Below are 19,325 nucleotides of genomic sequence, written 5' to 3' on the forward strand. Positions count from 1 at the left end.
GTAGCGCTGCGCGAAATTCAAACAAAACAAAAACCTAGTTGAACCAGCACTTGTTTCTTACCATTCTTTAGGTAACAGCTGTATTTCATGTACTTCATAACAGGAAAGTTGAAATATTTTGTACGCGAGTGCACTGTGTGAAAAATTCTCTATCAAAAACATGGCGACCTGTAAATTATTTTAGTTGTTTGACATTATCTCAAATCAAAATCATACAATCGACTATCTGCACTCTTTCCACCATGGGAGTCGAACCCCATATTTTAACACTGTAAATACGTAAATTTACTGTTGATCTGCCTGGATCTGACCTACAAGATAAAAGGTTATATAACATGTAAGATACAGAGAAAAGATGAATGCAATTCTTGTTCGCATTACGTTTCTGAGTGTTGTAAGGAATTATCTGAAGTGCAACTTTTTTCACAAATAATCTTTTAAAAATATTTAACTTCATAAATGGAAAAATAACTGAAGACATTTTTACTACACATAATACAACAACAACAACATCACTAAACAATAAACTGACATAGTGTTACCTCGTTAACATTTACATTTATTTGTTTATTCAATTTCGCGCGGTACTACGTGATGGTTATTTGTGCCTGCTGTCCATAATTTTAAAGATGATTGTTTGTTTTTGAATTTTGCACAAAGGAACACGAGGGTTATCTGCGCTAGTCGCCCCTAATTTAGCAGTGTAAAACTAGAAGGAAGGCAGCTAGTCATCACCACCCACCGTCAATTATATAGCCACTCTTTTACCAACGAATAATGTGACGGTAAATCCCACTATTCGTTGGTAAAAGGGTAGCCCAAGAGTTGGCGGTAAGTGGTGATGACTTCCCCTAGTCTTACACTGCTAAATTAGAAACGGCTAGGGCAGATAGCCCTCGAGTAGCTTTGCGCGAAACTTAAAAACAAACAAACAAACTATATTGATATAAATAAATAAAAATAAATTACATTTTAAACTGTTCATGCCTTCTGTTATTAATATTTTATAACAAATTACAGTTTTGTAATAGTTTTTAATTTGTAATTCGATGTTTCTTCAATCACTGATGCAATTGTTCTCAAGTACACAATTTTTAGTATTGTTTCTTAGTGTAAAAGCTGTAACTTGTAATAAACGATGCTTAAACTCATAACGAAATTTAGTTCCATTAAATGTTCTTTTAAATTATTGACAATATTATTGTTTTTATATTACTCATTAATTGTTTCATTTACTTTTGAGCGTTAAAAACTTTCTTTAAAACAATGAAATACATCTTCTAACTGTCACCTATTACTGGCCTAACAAGGCCAAATCTATTTCTGCGTGAAGATTTTTTTTTTACGCAGTTTTATAGTCATTTGTTTCACCGATGTCTTACTGAAGGTTATACAAAAGGAGAGAAGCGATAGTTAACATGCTTCTATCGTTTAAGCGACTTATATTGAATATATTGGTTCAAGGCCTAAAATATATTCTTGATAGAGAAGACGCCTAATTGATGCTTAGTATAATGTAATTATAGGTTTTAATTTTCTCAGAGATCCATTTATATATATATATATCATATACACAATTATCAAATGTCCGTCTGCCACGATCTTATCTCCCGAATAGTTAATTGCAGAAAACAAGAATATATATCAAAATTCTTCTTTTCAAGAGTACTTTACAAGAAAATTATTCATATTTTGGAATTTCTAAAATTTTATATTCATATCAACACCAGCTCGCCAGTCTTTTGTATGTACTAAAAAGTTAATCTGAGGAAAAAACGTATTAAAAATATTTCTTTTTACGAAGGAATTTCATAAAAAAAATTGGACTTCTCTATACACTCATTGAAAGAAAATTTTGGAAAATATGACCATTTATTTCAAAAAAGAAGATAAAAATAGGAGCATGTTTGAGTAGAATTTCGTAGTTGTTTGGTTAATATACATATATATATATTCTCGTATCAACATTAGATACAAACATATTTTTTATCGTACCATGTCGCATAATTTGATTTGAATTCAATATCTTTCCCTTGACGCTTTTTTTAAAAATGACAACTGTCAAAAAGAGCTTACTTCTGTATCGGTCTTTTTTTGCGCTCAGTAAAATGACAAGAAACAGGGCCCGGCATGGCCAGGTGGTTAAGGCACTCGACTGAGGGTAATTTGAGGGTTGTGGAATCGAATCCCCGTCACTCCACACATGCCTTTCAGAAGTGGGGGCGTATTAATGTGATGGTCAATCCCACTATTCGTTGGTAAAAGAATAGCCCCAAAGTTGGCGGTGATAACTGGTATGTATGCGGTCGTGTTCCAATTAGGCAAGAAAGGCCAATCTTCTATTACTGTCGAGAAACACGAAAGAACGTTTGGTAGGTAAGTAGATTTGGTCACAATTTTTTTAAAGTATGTGCGTCTGTGTTTTCCTTATAAAAAAGCCACATCAGGCTATCTGCTGAGTCTACCGAAGGGACGCGAAGGCTTGATTTTAACGTAGTAAATCCGTAGACTTACCGCTGTACCAGCGAGGGGCATTTTATTTTTTAGAGTAATGTGTGCGTTATCAACATTTTTATTTAATTTGTTTTATCGAAGTTCAATTTTAACATATGAATTTACAATCGTTTATCAAAACAAAAGCTTAAAACGACCTTTTTTTTATAGTGTTTTAGATATTTGGAGTACAATATTAAAAGTCAATCCTATTTGTTTCTGACATATATTAAATGAATTATTATTATAATACAGCCAACTATTGGCAATAGCTAACTGAGTTAGCATTTCATTAAAATTTACACAATATTAAGCTTAATAATGTTAATAATAAACGTAACTTTATTTAACAATGTCTTAGATTGAATAGATTTATAATAGTTTGCAATCTTACTCGTGTATTCTAAATTACAAATTTTAACTTTATCCCAGAAATACTTATTGAAATAGTGATTAATAAGATATTGAGGAATTTTAATTTAATATTAATTTTTAGTGCCTTTCGCAATATTATGAAAATGGTGTAGAAGTACGTAGATCCGTTGCTTCAATGAAAACCTGGATCATAAATCCCAAAGCGGATTATCTTCGAACATATCTGCTTTCATAATTTAATTTCATTGAATATTTATCACTTTACACACAGCGCTGGTTTCACGTTATAATTATTCGTTCTTCTATCAGTGCTTATGAGCTAATAAATAAAAGGTTTTTATGTGGTCGTCATGCATCTGAACCTGAAGTTAAGGCGGGCTAGTTCTATTCCTCTGCAGGGTTGATAATATAAGTCAATGTTAATAACGTGAAGCCTTATGCATTTATAACCGTTCATGACTTTATTACTTCAAATACTGCTTTTTTTTTTTTTTAAACCAATCGTACCTGACCTTTCGCGGTCTGTAATGCGTGATAGTCTGACGTCTGTTCAGAGCACATAAAGCTTTTGCTCGTGAAGTGCATGGACACAAACGATAGCTGCAAATAAATATGATTCTCGTGACTGCAGTCTTCGTCCGAGTGAGCAATTAACCTCAGTTTAAATGAACAAAATTACTAGCTCTTCTTGCCTGAGGTTTCATATTGTTAGTCCACAAACCTGGGTTAGCGCTTTTTAACCCGCTCTACTAACTATTGTGCCTAAGTACCTAAGAAGGATATTTGCCTCAGGCTTAGTCAAGTTAATAGCCCGATTACTTAGAGATTCTATTCTCTCTGGAAGTGGAGTGTTATTTTGAGTTCTCACGTTTATTATTACTGATTCATTGGAGGACGGTATTCTTAGCTCCTGAACTATAAGTTCAGTTTTGTACAGTAGTATCTCGAACTGGATATTGACTGGTTTGTTTGTTTTGAATTTCGCGCAAAGCTACACGAGGGCTATCTTCGCTAGCTGTCTCTAATTTTGCAATTTAAGACTAGAGGAAAGGCAGCTAGTCATCACAACCCACCGCCAACTCTTTGACTACTCTTTTACAACCAAATAGTGGGACTGACCCTAACATTATAACGCCCCTACGTCTTAAAGGGAGGGAATGTTTGGTGTGACGAACCCACGACCTTCAGATTACGAGTCGAGTGCCTTAACCACCTACCTGGCCATGCTGGGCCTTGGATGTCGTCTAAGAAACCTGACTCTGAACTAAAGCCATAATTGTTGACAATACATCTCCTTTTCTAACACAAAATCGTGAACAACGTAACTTTAGAGTCAAATTTTAGGGATCAATGATTGTTTGACTCCAGAAATAGCTTCCTTTGAGATGATAATTGCTTCAATTTTTCCATCTTTTACAGCCATTACGTAACCACAGTCAACAAATTATATAATACTACTAATTATACTTGTAAACTATTTTTTGTTTTCATAGGCGTTTATGAACACCTATACCCCTTAGATTACCTTTCAGATGCAATGGAAAGCGTATTAATAAAGGGTCTTCAATCTTATATATTGAAACTTATTTCTTTACCTCAGATGTTGCTTATAGAATATTCTGTTTAGTTAAAGCAGCATCCATCAGGACCATGATCAACCAAAACCCGAACATTTCAAACGAGAACATTAACAAATGTTGTCATTCTACGAAGTTGCGAACAACTTATTCAAATTATAGTTACAACGATAAGAATACAAAAAAGTTTTAGTACCATCATTTTCAACTTCATGTAACTTGTTTTTGTGCGTTCTTACGGCAAACTAAATATGCGAGATAAAGGCATTCGTTTAAGCATTTATTATCCGACATGCCTTCAAGTAGTGGTCTATGAAATTTTCTTGATCATCAAACGGTGAGAGTTACACATGGTCTGCAGCTAATGTAGTTATATACACTGCTGGCTAAAATCTTAAGGCCAATGGACATAAAGAAAAAAATGCATTTTGCGTTGTTAGACTAAACCACTTATTTGAGTAGAGATTCGAAAGATGTAAATAAGAAAAGTGAAAATAAAAATAAAAGACTTTTTTAACATTTAATAGGGAAAATGTGAACACTGTGAAATTAGCCTAAATACTAGCTGATCAAAAGTTTAGAACCATACTGAAACGAAGCGTTAATCGGTAAATACGTAACGAAATTTAGTAATTTGTGTACAAGCATTTGCGTTGTCAACATCTCCCACTGACATCTCCTGTGTTACATTGTATAAAAACATAGCAAAGGCTAAAAAGTTGACAGAGTTTGAATGTGGCAGAATTGTCAAGCTGCAAAAGCCATCGCTGGTGAGACTAAGCGTTGTAAAACTGCTGTTACAAATGTCTTAAAAGACCATGAGGGATACGGAACGAGAATTTCAAGTGGTCCGCCCAAGAGCAGGAGAATTCGACAGGTTGTCCGGCAAGACACTAGCAGATCGTCGAACCAGATTAAGGCCCTTACGGACGCAGGATGCAGCTCAAGAACAATAAGACGGCATCTACGAGAAAAAGGCTTTAAAAACCTTAAACGTCTTTAAAGGTCACGCCTCCTTCCACACCACGAAACAGCTCGGTTAAGCATCAAACATAGGACAAAGAAAAGTGGAAGAAGGTTTTCTTCTCTTATGAGAAAAAATTAACCTGGATGGTCCAGATGGTTTCCAAAGTTACTGGCACGATAAGGATATCCCACCGGAGACATTTTCTACACGATACAGTAGAGGATGTTCCATCCTAATCTGGGGTGCTTTTTCCTTCCATGGAACAATGGAGCTTCAAGTTATAGAGGGGCATCAAACAGCAGCTGGCAACACTGGCATTTTGGAGAGAGCATCCTTGTTGACTGAAGGCCCTCGCTTGTGTGGAAATGACTGGATCTTTCAGCAGCACAACGCAGCAATCCACAATGCCCGCAAAATAAAGGACTTTGTCTTGGCGAATAACGTGATTCTTTTGGACCATCTAGCGTGTTCGCCCGAACTGAACCCTATTGAAAATGTTTAAGGGTAGGTGCCAAGGGAAGTCTATAGAAATGGACGTCAATTCCAAACAGTGCATGATCTTCATGAAGCCATCTTCACCACTTGGATTAACATATCAGCCAGCCTTCTGCAAATGCTTATAACGACCATGCCAAAGCGAATGTTTGAAGTTATTCGCAATGACGGCTGTGCAACTCACTCTTGTTGGGCATTTCCTACCCTGTTTAGGACTTCGTTTTAGTATGGTCTTAAACTTTTGACCCGTTAGTATTTAGGCTAATTTCATAGTGTTGACATTTTCTCTATGAACTGCTAAAACAGTTTTTTATTTTTATTTTCTCTTTTCTTATTTTTATCTTTCGAAGCTCTACTCAAATAAGTGGTTGAGTCTAACAATGCAAAATGCATATTTTTTCTTTATTTCATTGGCCTTAAGATTTTGGCCAGCAGTGTATATGTTTGCCTCATTGAAAAAATTAATAGGGTTGTAGTAAAATTTATTTGTGAACGAATTTTACTGTTTTCACAAGCAGAGTACTGTATTTAATAAATCCTCCATTTTTCTTTGTTGGATTAACTATTTTAATTCGTAATAAAAGTAACAGTCAGTTTTGTTGTTCGATTTTAGTTTGTTTGTTTTTATTTTAATTTCACGCAAAGCTACAAGAGAGCTATCTACGCTGGTCGTCCGTAATTTAGCAGTGTAACACTAGAGGAGAGTTTGTTTGTCTTTTGAATTTCGCGCAAAGCTACACGAGAGCTATCTGCGCTTGCCATCTCTAATTTTGCAGTGTAAAACTAGAGGGAAGGCAGCTATTCATCACCACCCACCGCCAGCTTTAGGCTATTCTTTTATCAACAAATAGTGAAATTGACCGTAACATTACAACGCCCCCACGGCTGAAAGAGCTAGCATGTTTGATTATAAGAGCCGGACAAAAATGATGTTGCGGCGGATGCTACAAGTCCAGTACTATTTTTATGGCTAGCAGCTCAACAACTAGCAAGGAAAAACTATACTAGAACATTATACATCTCTGACCTGATCATTTAGTTCACTTGAGAATTTTAGTTCGAAAAATATAGAAACATAAGACAACCTTTACCTAGTTGCAACCAAAATTACAATAAACTTTAGTTGTGTCAGCTAATATTGTGATATAGTCATTTTTTAAATATTGAGACATTTTAAAGGTGGCTTTAAACATATGATTTTTACGATCGCCATTTTGTTTTATCACGATTGCTACTACTGAACACATTACTTAATAATAAGGCCATACAATACACGATAATGTTCAAAGTGAGAAACAAATCTTTAACAGATGCATTCTGTTTAGCATCTTCTGTGCTTCAATGAAGTTTCACCAGCAGGCGAATTATCAAGAAGTTTATAAAAGTACTTTTAAAATTAAACTAAGTTTTCGTCAATTCTATCATATATTATTTACTTAGTGACGGAAAAAGGTAAATTGTGATCATGGGAAACATATGAAATGTTTCATTGCATGAAGCCTCGATTTTCTGATAAGCGTAAAAAATGAGTGCATGACAGGAACTTATAGAAAAACATTCAATTTCATGTCAGGCTCACACCAAGCGACGTCTTTCACTGAACTCTCGATCTCAGAACGTCACGAAAACCTCCATAACTTGCAAAAACCTAGTCTCACATCAGATAAACTTAAATTCAATTATTGAATAATTATTTTCTCATCGTAATCAGGAGGTCGCGTTTAGTCTGAACCTCTAATTGTTTTTAGCTTTGGCCGTTTCTTAAAATCCCATTATAACAAAGGTGGTTGATCTTTAATGTGGCCTTGAATTCTGAACTACGTTCTACAATATCTAATACGTTCGTCCTTGTGGGACGCTCAGTCTTTTTCTAAATCTAATCAAAATCAGCTGTAAAAGTTAATCATTTGGTCTTTAGGGACGATGAACATTTGTACCTAACTTTTTCAAACAAAGTACAAACCTTTCGAGTTTTATTACTCACATACATATTACAAACGACTGTAAACAATATCCCCACCGTTGGGCAGTGGTAACAACTGATAACTAATGGTTACATGTTGGTACCATATCGGCCAGTGGTAATAACTGATAACTAATAGTTACGTGATGGTACCATATCGGCCAGTGGTAATAACTGATAACTAATGGTTATATGATGGTTTCATATCGGGCAGTGGTAACAACTGATAACTAATGGTTACATGGTGGTACCATATCGGGCAGTAGTAACAACTGATAACTAATGGTTATATGATGGTTTCATATCGGGCAGTGGTAACAACTGATAACTAATGGTTACATGGTGGTACCATATCGGGCAGTAGTAACAACTGATAACTAATGGTTACATGGTGGTACCATATCGTGCAGTGGTAACAACTGATAACTAATGGTTACATGGTGGTACCATATCGGGCAGTGGTGACAACTGATAACTAATGGTTACATGGTGGTACCATATCGGGCAGTGGTGACAACTGATAACTAATGGTTACATGGTGGTACCATATCGGGCAGTGGTAACAACTGATAACTAATGGTTACATGGTGGTACCATATCGGGCAGTGGTGACAACTGATAACTAATGGTTACATGATGGTACCATATCGGGCAGTGGTAACAACTGATAACTAATGGTTACATGGTGGTACCATATCGGGCAGTGGTGACAACTGATAACTAATGGTTACATGGTGGTACCATATCGGGCAGTGGTGACAACTGATAACTAATGGTTACATGGTGGTACCATATCGGGCAGTGGTAACAACTGATAACTAATGGTTACATGGTGGTACCATATCGGGCAGTGGTGACAACTGATAACTAATGGTTACATGGTGGTACCATATCGGGCAGTGGTAACAACTTCTTGTTACATACCACACTTCTTGCTGTGTCATTTTTCATATTAATTGCTTATGTTGCGATTTATATCCGGTATTTAATAAAATAATTGTCAGTTTAACTTGTTTTATCAAAGATATATATATATACAGCTGCCAACACTCTCTTAATATGTGGACAGTTATGTAGTTTAATACGATCTGTACTTAAAACTTTGGGTAAATACCTGTTAAAATAATTTATTCTGTCCCCTATAATATATATATATACCATGAACTCAGGCAAAGGGCATTAGTGCTTAGTATTTCACAAACTATTAAATGGTTTTAACGTTCCGAAATACAGAAAAACAATGAATACACCGAAACAGTGATATTGATATGAAGTAAATACTGTGGGAATACTACCTATTAATTGCAAAGAATTGCACCAGAGTACAGTCACTTGCTGACAGTTTAGACTGTGATTGATTGTCATTCAGGCAATCAGAAAATAACACAACAATATAAAGATTACATTCTGTAGCGTTTCTGAGGAAATAACAGGATGGTTCCGAATCTTCCTGGTCTTATCAACAGTCAGGAAACCATCAGTTTTGTTTATTTTGTTTAATTGTTTTATATGAATTACAGTGAAGAATGGTGTGGGGAATCAGTAAACATTTATGGCTTCATCTCAACCAACAGTGTCAGTGATCTAAACAAAACTGATGGTTTCCTGACTGTTGATAAGACCAGGTAGATTCAGACCCATCCTGTCGTTCCCTCAGAAACGCGACCAATATGGCAGATATTGAACTACTAGTAAATTATACCTTATCTTTCTGGTAAAAGGTTAAAGGAACACTCATAACAATTTCTTGGCCTGCACTCAAGCTCAAATATGCACATTCATAAAGGTGCACAATCTTCTAAATACTGAGAAAATTAAACAAAGAACTTGGGTGAATAATACATAGTAACAGAGGTTATTTGAAATAATATTTTACAATCACACATTTGGAAGCTTTTCAATAATCTAAGTGACTCAAGGGCTTCGCATTCAAAATAATATAATGCATTGTATAATACAGCACGTTTCCTTTGTATTTTGTTTAGCACTAATAAATTAATCACCTACTTGCCACTACAGAATCTGTGATTCCTGTATGTGTATTGTTTATACGTTTCTATAATTATTTCCATTAGTGCATAAGTCCACGTTAAACCCAAAAATGTAACTTGCGTTTCTCTCATATATTTTTGTGTATATCCTAAAGGTGTGGCGACACAGCGATACGAGATGAGTATTATATCCTAAAGCCATAATACATTTGTATTGACACATCGTTCGACACGATACGATTTAGGTATCTTCAGGAAATTTGGCAAGCTTTTAGCAGACATTACAAACCTTTCATACACAAAAAATCAGAATTTATAATAAAATATTTTTGCTAAAAATTAATGAGTACCACATTATTGAATACTACGTGTTATCTTTACTTATTTTGTCAAAACATTACTTCCATGGTAACATAAATTAATAGATAGGCGGATAATAACTTTTTTATTTTAATTCTTTAAGGCCCGGCACAGCCAGGTGGGTTAAGGCATTCGACTCGTAATCTGAGGGTCGCGGGTTTGAATCCCGTTCGCACCAAATATGCTCGCCCTTTCAGCCGTGGGGACGTTATAATGTGACGGTGAATCCCACTATTCGTTGGTAAAAGAGTAATCCAAGAGTTGGCGGTGGATGACGATGACTAGCTGCCTTCCCTCTAGTTTTACACTGCTAAATTAGGGACAACTAGGCCTTCCCTCCAGTCTTACACTGTTAAATTAAGGGCAACTAGCACAGATAGTCCTCTTGTGGCTTTGTGCGAAATTCAAAAAACAAACAATCTTAATTCTGTTGCCAGCTGCCATTTAGTTGATCAAACCTCATAATTCACTATAAAGTGTGAAGTAATTACATAAGATAGTTAGTAATATAGATAATAAATTACTGACAATACTGTTAAAGTTTACAATAAACCGTAAGTAAAACTTCTGTATCTAGATAAGTATCGTATCGTGGCATCGATATCTAGATGCGTATTTTGTCGACTGCTATAGTGAGATATGTACTCTCTGTATACGTGTGTGTCTTTTATTATAGTAAAGCAACATCGGGCTATCTGCTGACTCCACCAAAGGGACTCGAACACGAAATTTTAGCGTTGTAAATCCGTAGACCTACAGCTGTACTAGTGGGAGACCTTTCCGTATATAAATACTACGTTATACTCTTGTGATACGAGAAAAATAACAAAAATAGTCCTAATGAATACAATTATACATGTGAAGGACGTAGGATATTCTTTTTTCATGTAAAACTGAGGTTTAACGTTGTACTTACAGGTTTGGTTTGTTCTTGAATTTCACGCAGCGCTACACAAGGACTATCTGCGCTAGCCGTCACTAATTTAGCAAACACAAGAGGGAAGACAGCTAGTCATCACCACCCACCGCCAACTAATGGGCTACTCTTTAATCAACATATAGTGGGCTTGACTGCCACATTATAACGCCGTTACGCCTGAAAGGGCGAGCATGTTTGGTGTGATGAGGATTCGAACCTGCGACACTTGGATTACGAGTCCAGTTCCTTAACCGCCTGGCCATGCCGAGTCGTACAGGAGTGATCATAAAGCCATATTATTAAGCGTATTTAAACGTCTTCAAATTCAAGACGAATTATTTGATGTGTTTTTCTACTGACTTTAAAAATTATGTGGTGGTTTTTTTCAGTAACCTAACTTAATAACTTTTCTGGTAATTACTTGATTATGTTGTTGTAAGTAAAAGCTATTTTGTATTATCAATATATAAGTAACTATAAAAGAAACTTACTAATAAATAAATAATAACTGAAATATTTCTTATAAATACTACACTGTACTTACACTACATCAAAGAATGAATCACATGAAATTTCATCGGTGAAATGTACAGGATGTTGATAAATTATTGACCCCATTATAGGTATTATAAATTATTTATTATAGGAGCTGTCTTAAAACAGTTTGTGGTAATTAATAACGCAACTCAAGACCTTTTTCTTCTTTATTTCGCGGAACATTCACATAAAACATGTTTCTTAATGTTTGGAACGAAATCATCTACCGCCTTGATGTTCTGCATGCTACCAATGGGGCTCACGTGGAATTTTACTGAATTCTGGTTTACTGAATTATTGAATAAAGTGTGGAAGTTCAATTAATTAAAACAAAAAAAAATCTTGAGGTGTGTTATTACTTGCCGCAAACCGTTTTAATACAGCTTGTATAATTGATAATTTATAAAGACTTATAATGGGGTGAATAATTTATGGCCATCGTGTACACTGTAAGAAATACAGCTATGTTTTAAAGCTTAGAAGTGTTATCGAAAGGCGATATTTTGGTGTTAAACATTCATATATTTCAGATTATAATGTAAATTTTAAACAATGCATTTATACAAGGAACATCTTGGACATGTACTATTTACAGTATTTTACGAAATTACAGTTTTCTGGACATCCTTATATTCGTACAGTTGTAACACACATGGTTATAAGGGCTTGATTACTTTATAGTGTTGCTCAAATAATCTTCAAAATGCATCAGTAAAGAGAGGCGAATATATATTCATCAATGTGAAATACATTGTTTTGCTCATTATGAAGACAGACCTATTCATCAAAGGCGTTGTTGAATTTTTAATATAGTTTACCAAACGTTAAACCTACGTGTTTTTACTGCCCTAAACAGAAGGCCTTTCTAGCTAATATTCCCTAAAGTTTTGGTATCGTGTTTCTATTGAGGCCACACAGAACACTAAGTTACTTCATTTAATAAAGAAATGTTATGTGTAAGAGCTTGAAGTACCAAAATAGAAGGCCCGGCACGGCCAGGTGGGTTAAGGCGTACGACTCGTAATCTGACACTCGCAGGTTCGAATCCCCATCGCACCACATATGGTCGCCCTTTTAGCCGTGGGAGTGTTATAATGTCACAGTCAACTTTACTATTCGTTGGTAAAGGAGAAGCCCAAGAGTTGACACTGAGTGATGATGACTAGTTACCGTCCCTCTAGTCTTAACTGCTACATTAAAGACGGCTAGCGCAGATAGCCCTCGAGTAGCTTTGTGCGAACTTAAAAAAACAAGCAAATAAATGAAAGTAGAACAATCCATGAGAACGAGGGAACTAACAAGTTAAGTACGTCTCATAAACAGTTTAATTATTGTAAAACACGTACGTCACGAAGTATATGTTTGAAACGTTTTAAGCGAAGACGAAATGTTGAGCTGTAAAAATGACAAGCAACTAAAAATAGCTGTCATGTTTCTTGTACCACATTAACATGTATCATGGAATATTTTTGTTAACCCTCTTGTCTCATTAAAAGATATCATACTGTCGTATGAGACCAACAAGGGTTAATTTTCTACAAAATCTATTATGCCTTTATTATTCGCACTTTCTTCAGATAACTTTTTTATATTATAATGAAACGGTACTCTAATTTCACGAAACAAAGTTTGAACATAAAATCGTATTAGATAAATTATCCTATACAGTAGAAACCTGTTTAAAACTTTGCTTATTATTTTGTACGTTACTTACACATTTTTATTAACCACTTTTATATTGTTTAGTTTTCTGAACCGTATAGTTTTTTTCTGTAGTCCTTCAATAGTTGACAGCACGATTCTTCAATGTGCATCCTTCACGTATATAGTGTATGTTTCTGCTGTTATAAACCTCACTTATACAAATATATATCGTTGGTAAAGAGTAGCCCAAGAGTTGGCGGTGGGTGGTGATGACTAGCTGTCTTCCCTCTAGTCTTACACTGCTAAATTAGGGACGGCTAGCGCAGATAGCCCTCGAGTAGCTTTGCGCGAAATTTAAACAAACAAACAATATAAATATATATATATATACACATTAAAAAAAACTAGAGACGAGTTGTAGCACATGTGCTTATTTGGGTTCATTAATTTTGATAAAAAAAGAGGTTTTGGGTTAGGCCACATTTTTTATTAAGATGAGAATCCATTCTGGTTCAGCGACCTACATTGATAATTAATTACTGGTAATTATCGGGTTATTGTTTCTCCGTAAGTCGCTTATCTATACATTACCTCTATAGAGTAACAGTTGTATGGAGTTTTAAAGAAAATGAGACGAAAATGCGAGTACATCAAAAATTCATCATTGCTTGTAATCAAAGGGTTAATGCAATATATTATACCCTGTACTGATTTTACTTCTTCTGTATTGAACAGTATATTAAGCTCCGTAGTGATTTTACTTCTTCTGTATTGAACAGTATATTAAGCTCCGTAGTGATTTAATTTATTCTGTATTAAGCAGTATATTATACCCCCTAGAGATTACATTTCTTCTGTATTAAGCATTGTTTTATAACCCCGTAGTGATTGCACTTTTTGTGTAGTAAAGATTTTTATTATAGTATTTGGATTTCACTTACTGTGAAATGAACTAATTAACTTAAAGTATTTCAACAAGAAATAAAGATACGAGAAAAGCAATCCATCAACTAAGCTAGATGATTAACCCACTACCACCTGCTAGTAAAGCACATTTTAGCACCTAACTCAAACTACCGCAGTCTGTCATTTTCACAATAAGCATGATACGTACTCACTAAGTTCTATTGAGGTAGTTTGAAAATCGTTGTTTCCTAGGCTTAGTTTCGAAGCTAAGACATACCGAACGTCAGACGATTACTTTATTATCTGTGCTTTAACTCTGTAGCGACGGCTGCTTTTTAACAACCCAAGCCACCTCACAATTATGATGTAACGCTGTTTCTGTTCTAGTAAAATAGCAACCAGACAACTTGTTCAAGTAAGCAATAAGTTAAGCAGTGTATTGATGTATTTTTATAGCGTATCGCTCAACCACTCATTCCCATGAGCTGAAAAACTTACGACTCAATTCCAGCAACGGAATAATGGAAATTATAAGTGACTGCGGGTAGAAATTTGGTCTTATCTTGTATACAGATTTCTGTAGACTGCTATAAAACGAAAATAATGACTTAGAACGCACAGAGTAGCCAGAGTTAATTTATACTGGTCAGTTCAATAATAACAATAAAAACACTCATAGAGTCATTTAATGACGTATTACCTCACAAGCAACCTCAACAACCGTGGGTGGAATTGCTAGAAGAGATTGTTAATATTACTCGAGCGACGAAAACATTTAATTTTACTTTTCCCGGTTAAATAACGTTTATGGAATTAGAAAAAAGCTGATATAGATAATGTATCACGTACATGTTCAGTGTTTCCGATTACTGAGCGTGTGTTTGAGCCATGTAGCGTCAGTTATTGATTGTACTGTAACTGCTTTTATACTTTTTAGCGAATACAAATCGTCACAATTCACGTGCATCTCTGCTGCATAGAAACATAATTATTTTATGATTATGATGCTGCTTACAAAGATTATTAATAATTTATGAATAAAACACGGCGTAAAGAATAAAGAAGGCTACAATGAAACTTCATTACCACAGGTTCTATGAGGGGTACCGAGTCCTTGTTTCCCCTGTATATTATTTGGTGTGTTCCGAATTAGATCGTGAAAGAAGATTTTATTTTGTTTTATTTTTTAATTTCGCGCAAAGCTACACGAGGGCTATCTGCGCTAGCCGTCCCTAATTTCGAGTGTAAGACTAGAGAGAAGGCAGTTAGTCATCACCACCCACCGCCAACTCTTGGTCTATTATTTTACCAACGAATAGTGGGATTGATCGTGACATTATAAAGCCCTCACGGCTGAAAGGGCGAGAATGTTTGATGTGACGGGGTTTAGAACCCGCGGCCCTCAAATTACGGGTCGAGTGCCTTAACCACCTGGCCATGCCGGGCTCGTGAAAGAAGGTTGCTGGCAGTTTTAGAATAAGCCTGGCATGGCCTAATGATTAGGTACTTAACAGTAAAATTGCGAGTCGTGGGATCGAAACCTGTTACCGAAAACATTCGCATTTCAGCCATGTAGGAGTCATAATTTGACGGTCAATCCCACTATTATCCGGGAAAAAGTGTCCAAAAGTTGGCGATTGGTGTTGTTGACTAGTAGCCTTCCATCTAGTCTAACACTTGGGAATTCGTGACGGCTAGCCCGCGAGTAAATCTGCGTGAAATTCAACAAAATGAACAAAATATTCGAGCCTTATTACGGAAGGAGTTTATTTTTAACCTTCAAAGCGATGTGTCAGTAGGCTTGCTAATAACACTAAAAATCGGGGCTCGATACCCGTGGTGAACACAACGTAGATAGCCCACTGTGTAGTTTTGCGTTTTACACCAAACCAAGAAACAATCCAAACTTTAAATATTAGCAATTAAAAATAACCTACACCCTTAGTTCTAAGAAATAATTTAATAATTTTGAATGACACGTAAATAAAAAAGATTATATCTAATTACAGTAAATTATTTGTATATTGTTCGACATTAACTGATTTAAAGTAAAGAAAAAAGATTTTACAGTTGTATTTCTTGCAGTACTGGATCAGTGGCTTCCTCGAATATCTTCTTCCCTCTTAGAGCATAGACTCTGTTACATTTTTTATGCCAAAATACAGAGAAAGCTTAGGATTAAATAATCCAACTACTAGTCTTAAAAGTCAAGATTTCTTTTATAAGGCATCTTTCAAAATTGGCAAAACTTTCTAATTCCTTCGTACACTGGTTGAACTGCACTATTATCTATTACATTACATGGAAGGTTATTCTTCAAACCAGTATATTTGTTACGCATATTCGCACAATGCCACATCAAAGCTATTCGCACTGACCGTCTCCATTTTGCAGCTGATGGACTAGGAGGAAGAAATGTAGTGAACCGCACCCTCCGTAAACTCTCGAGCTATTCTGACCGAACAGTGGGAATTTGTCACCGTTCTTATAAAGCATCCCCAGTTCAAAAGTTTTGAGTTCAATTATTCACGCGCCAATCATGTATCCTAGTATCAGAGTCTAGCCCGCTAACCGTTAGATCGTGGTGACCCTACCGAAGCGAGCGACATGTAACTGTGCTGTATAATAAGTGAATTAGAATTTGTTAATCTGTACATAAAAGAGGATTCTTATGTATCATTAGGTACGGAGACTTTTCATGTTTAGTAATTATGTTTCTGTAACAATCCTATTCAGCATAAAAAATGTAACGAAGGTCTTGTTGTGGCGTGTGACGTCAAAGCTACCTCCAATAACTTCAGTTTGTGTTATTCAAATTATATTTATACTTTTTGACTTTCATAGTCCAGAAGTCCAGTTTGAATGCTTTTAATTAATATATTATTCATATCGTATTTTCTTTGTTATCGTTAATTTTAAACTACAGAGGACTGAGTAAGAAATATATAAATGATTTTGACCAAAAAAAATCGCCAACACTCGTGACATATGCAATCTTTATAAAGTCGCTGTGTAACGGAATGTATCGAACTACATTTTAACACTGTTTGGCGTTTAGTAGATAATGTGGTGTCATTGAAAACTGATAAAGTTTAAGAAGAGATTTAAGCTCCTTCCAACACAGAGTATTCATACAATTAGATCACAAAAATATGTTAAGGCGTGGAGTTAGAATTTCGAAGATGAGGAATTTTTCTTGCACTTAATAAAAATTTGAAAAGCGAAAAATATGGATCAATTTAAGGTGCCAGAACCATCTAGAAAAAGCCCCATAACAAGCCATATCCCAGTCTTGGAAATAAAATGCAGTGTCTTGCGATAAATATAAACACAAAAGTTAGTGAAAAAAGTTGTTCATGCACCGAAAGCGACAACAATATGCAATATAATAATGAAGGATCTCCTTTTGAAAATGAGACACAAGTTACGTGTACACAAGTCGTTATCAAGGCATAACCTATCAACCACCGTTCCTCGAGCAGCTGAAGAATAAACAGCTATTCATGCTGTTCTGTACTGAGAAGTGATGTTCAAGTCGTTGTACGCATCACCTATGAATTTCTATACAATCAGTGTATTGAAATAGGTACTTGGGAACCATCGCACCTGTACACTAAGTGGTTTATAGAAAGCATTGAATGAAGAGTGGTATGCTTTAGATATGGAAGTTTTCAATGGATCCTTTTGCAATCAGCTGCTAGGTGAACGATCATGAGACAGAACATGATTGAGCGGAGCAAAAATGACTGCAACGACGTGATTATGTTTCTAAATCATTTTCTTATGATCTACTCAACCTCTGTATATTGACTTGTTTGGCCATAGAATCTCAGAACTTGATCTTCTTGCTTATTGGCTCGATATTCTTATAGAATACAGTGTTATAATTTTATGATGGCCATAATGTGCGTGGTGAAACTAGGAAAAGAGAAAACTTTGTATATGCTGTTACATTGTATTATTTTCAGCATAGTTTAAGTCTGGTTCACTCACTCTTGATTAGGTCAATATCAATGTAATATTTGTGTTGCAAGTTGTTTTCCAGCATGAAATACATCTTGTATCTTGAAACTAGTTAAATACTTTCCCTCTGTAGAACTACATGACAATTTTACCTTTTTTTACAAAATCAAAGTGCTCCTGTCAAGTTCCCGTGCCTCTTGTTATTTATGGGTTTCATTGATTTTGCTAACGAACACATCTGCAGCAGATCTGTTCACCGAATCCTCACCAATGTTTTGTTTGTTCTCGTTCTATTAATATAACATAACCCCATTGTAACTGAGTTTTTTTATGTAATCTATATACAAAATTAGTAGATATGAATTACATATACTGGCATATATGTAAAGAAAAAAATAAATAACACGTTAGGAAATAAAAATATCGCAGTTTACCCATTACCACCCTCCCCCAAAATTGTAAATAAAACATTCTGACCTTCAGTTTTTAATCTCATCTTGAATGAGTCAGTTAGTCATGCAGCCACGAATTGTTTCATATTATTGAATGTGGCTTTTACGTTTAAATCGTTGACTTGTGAGTCATCGCAACCTTATCATACCTTAAATGCTAAGATTAACTATTGAAATATAATTTAAATCTATGCTTCTGAGTAGAGCTTTAGAAAGTTTTATGGTTAAAAAAAATATCATTTTGTTGGTGTACATCTTTTGGTTATGTAAAGAAGTTTGACAGGAAGATTTATCCGTCCTGAAAAGACGCCGATAAAAGAAATTTTATCAGAAAATATGAACTCTCTTTATGTTGGTGACCGTTTTTTTCGAGGCGAAGTGTCTCGCTATCTTTCAGAGATTACGTGAGTGTAGTGCATCGCGTGCAGGTTCGTAATTAGAAATTGGAAAGTGGTGTCTGTAGGGGCTGGGACGCCGACCGCAGGGCGTTTTCTGGTCGTACGCATAATATAATACAAGTACCTCCTGTCAAAACCGCCGTGATTATGCATGACAATATATGGTCGTTAACATTGTTGAAAGTGTATAACTCCACCAAAGAAGTGAAATTGCCGTCGCTAACTTTATTTCAACATCAGAGCGTTAACAGTCAAAAGTATACACCAAGGAAGAATAACACTGGA

Source organism: Tachypleus tridentatus, chromosome 12 (assembly GCF_004210375.1).
Source record: "Tachypleus tridentatus isolate NWPU-2018 chromosome 12, ASM421037v1, whole genome shotgun sequence".
Lineage (NCBI taxonomy): Eukaryota > Metazoa > Arthropoda > Merostomata > Xiphosura > Limulidae > Tachypleus > Tachypleus tridentatus.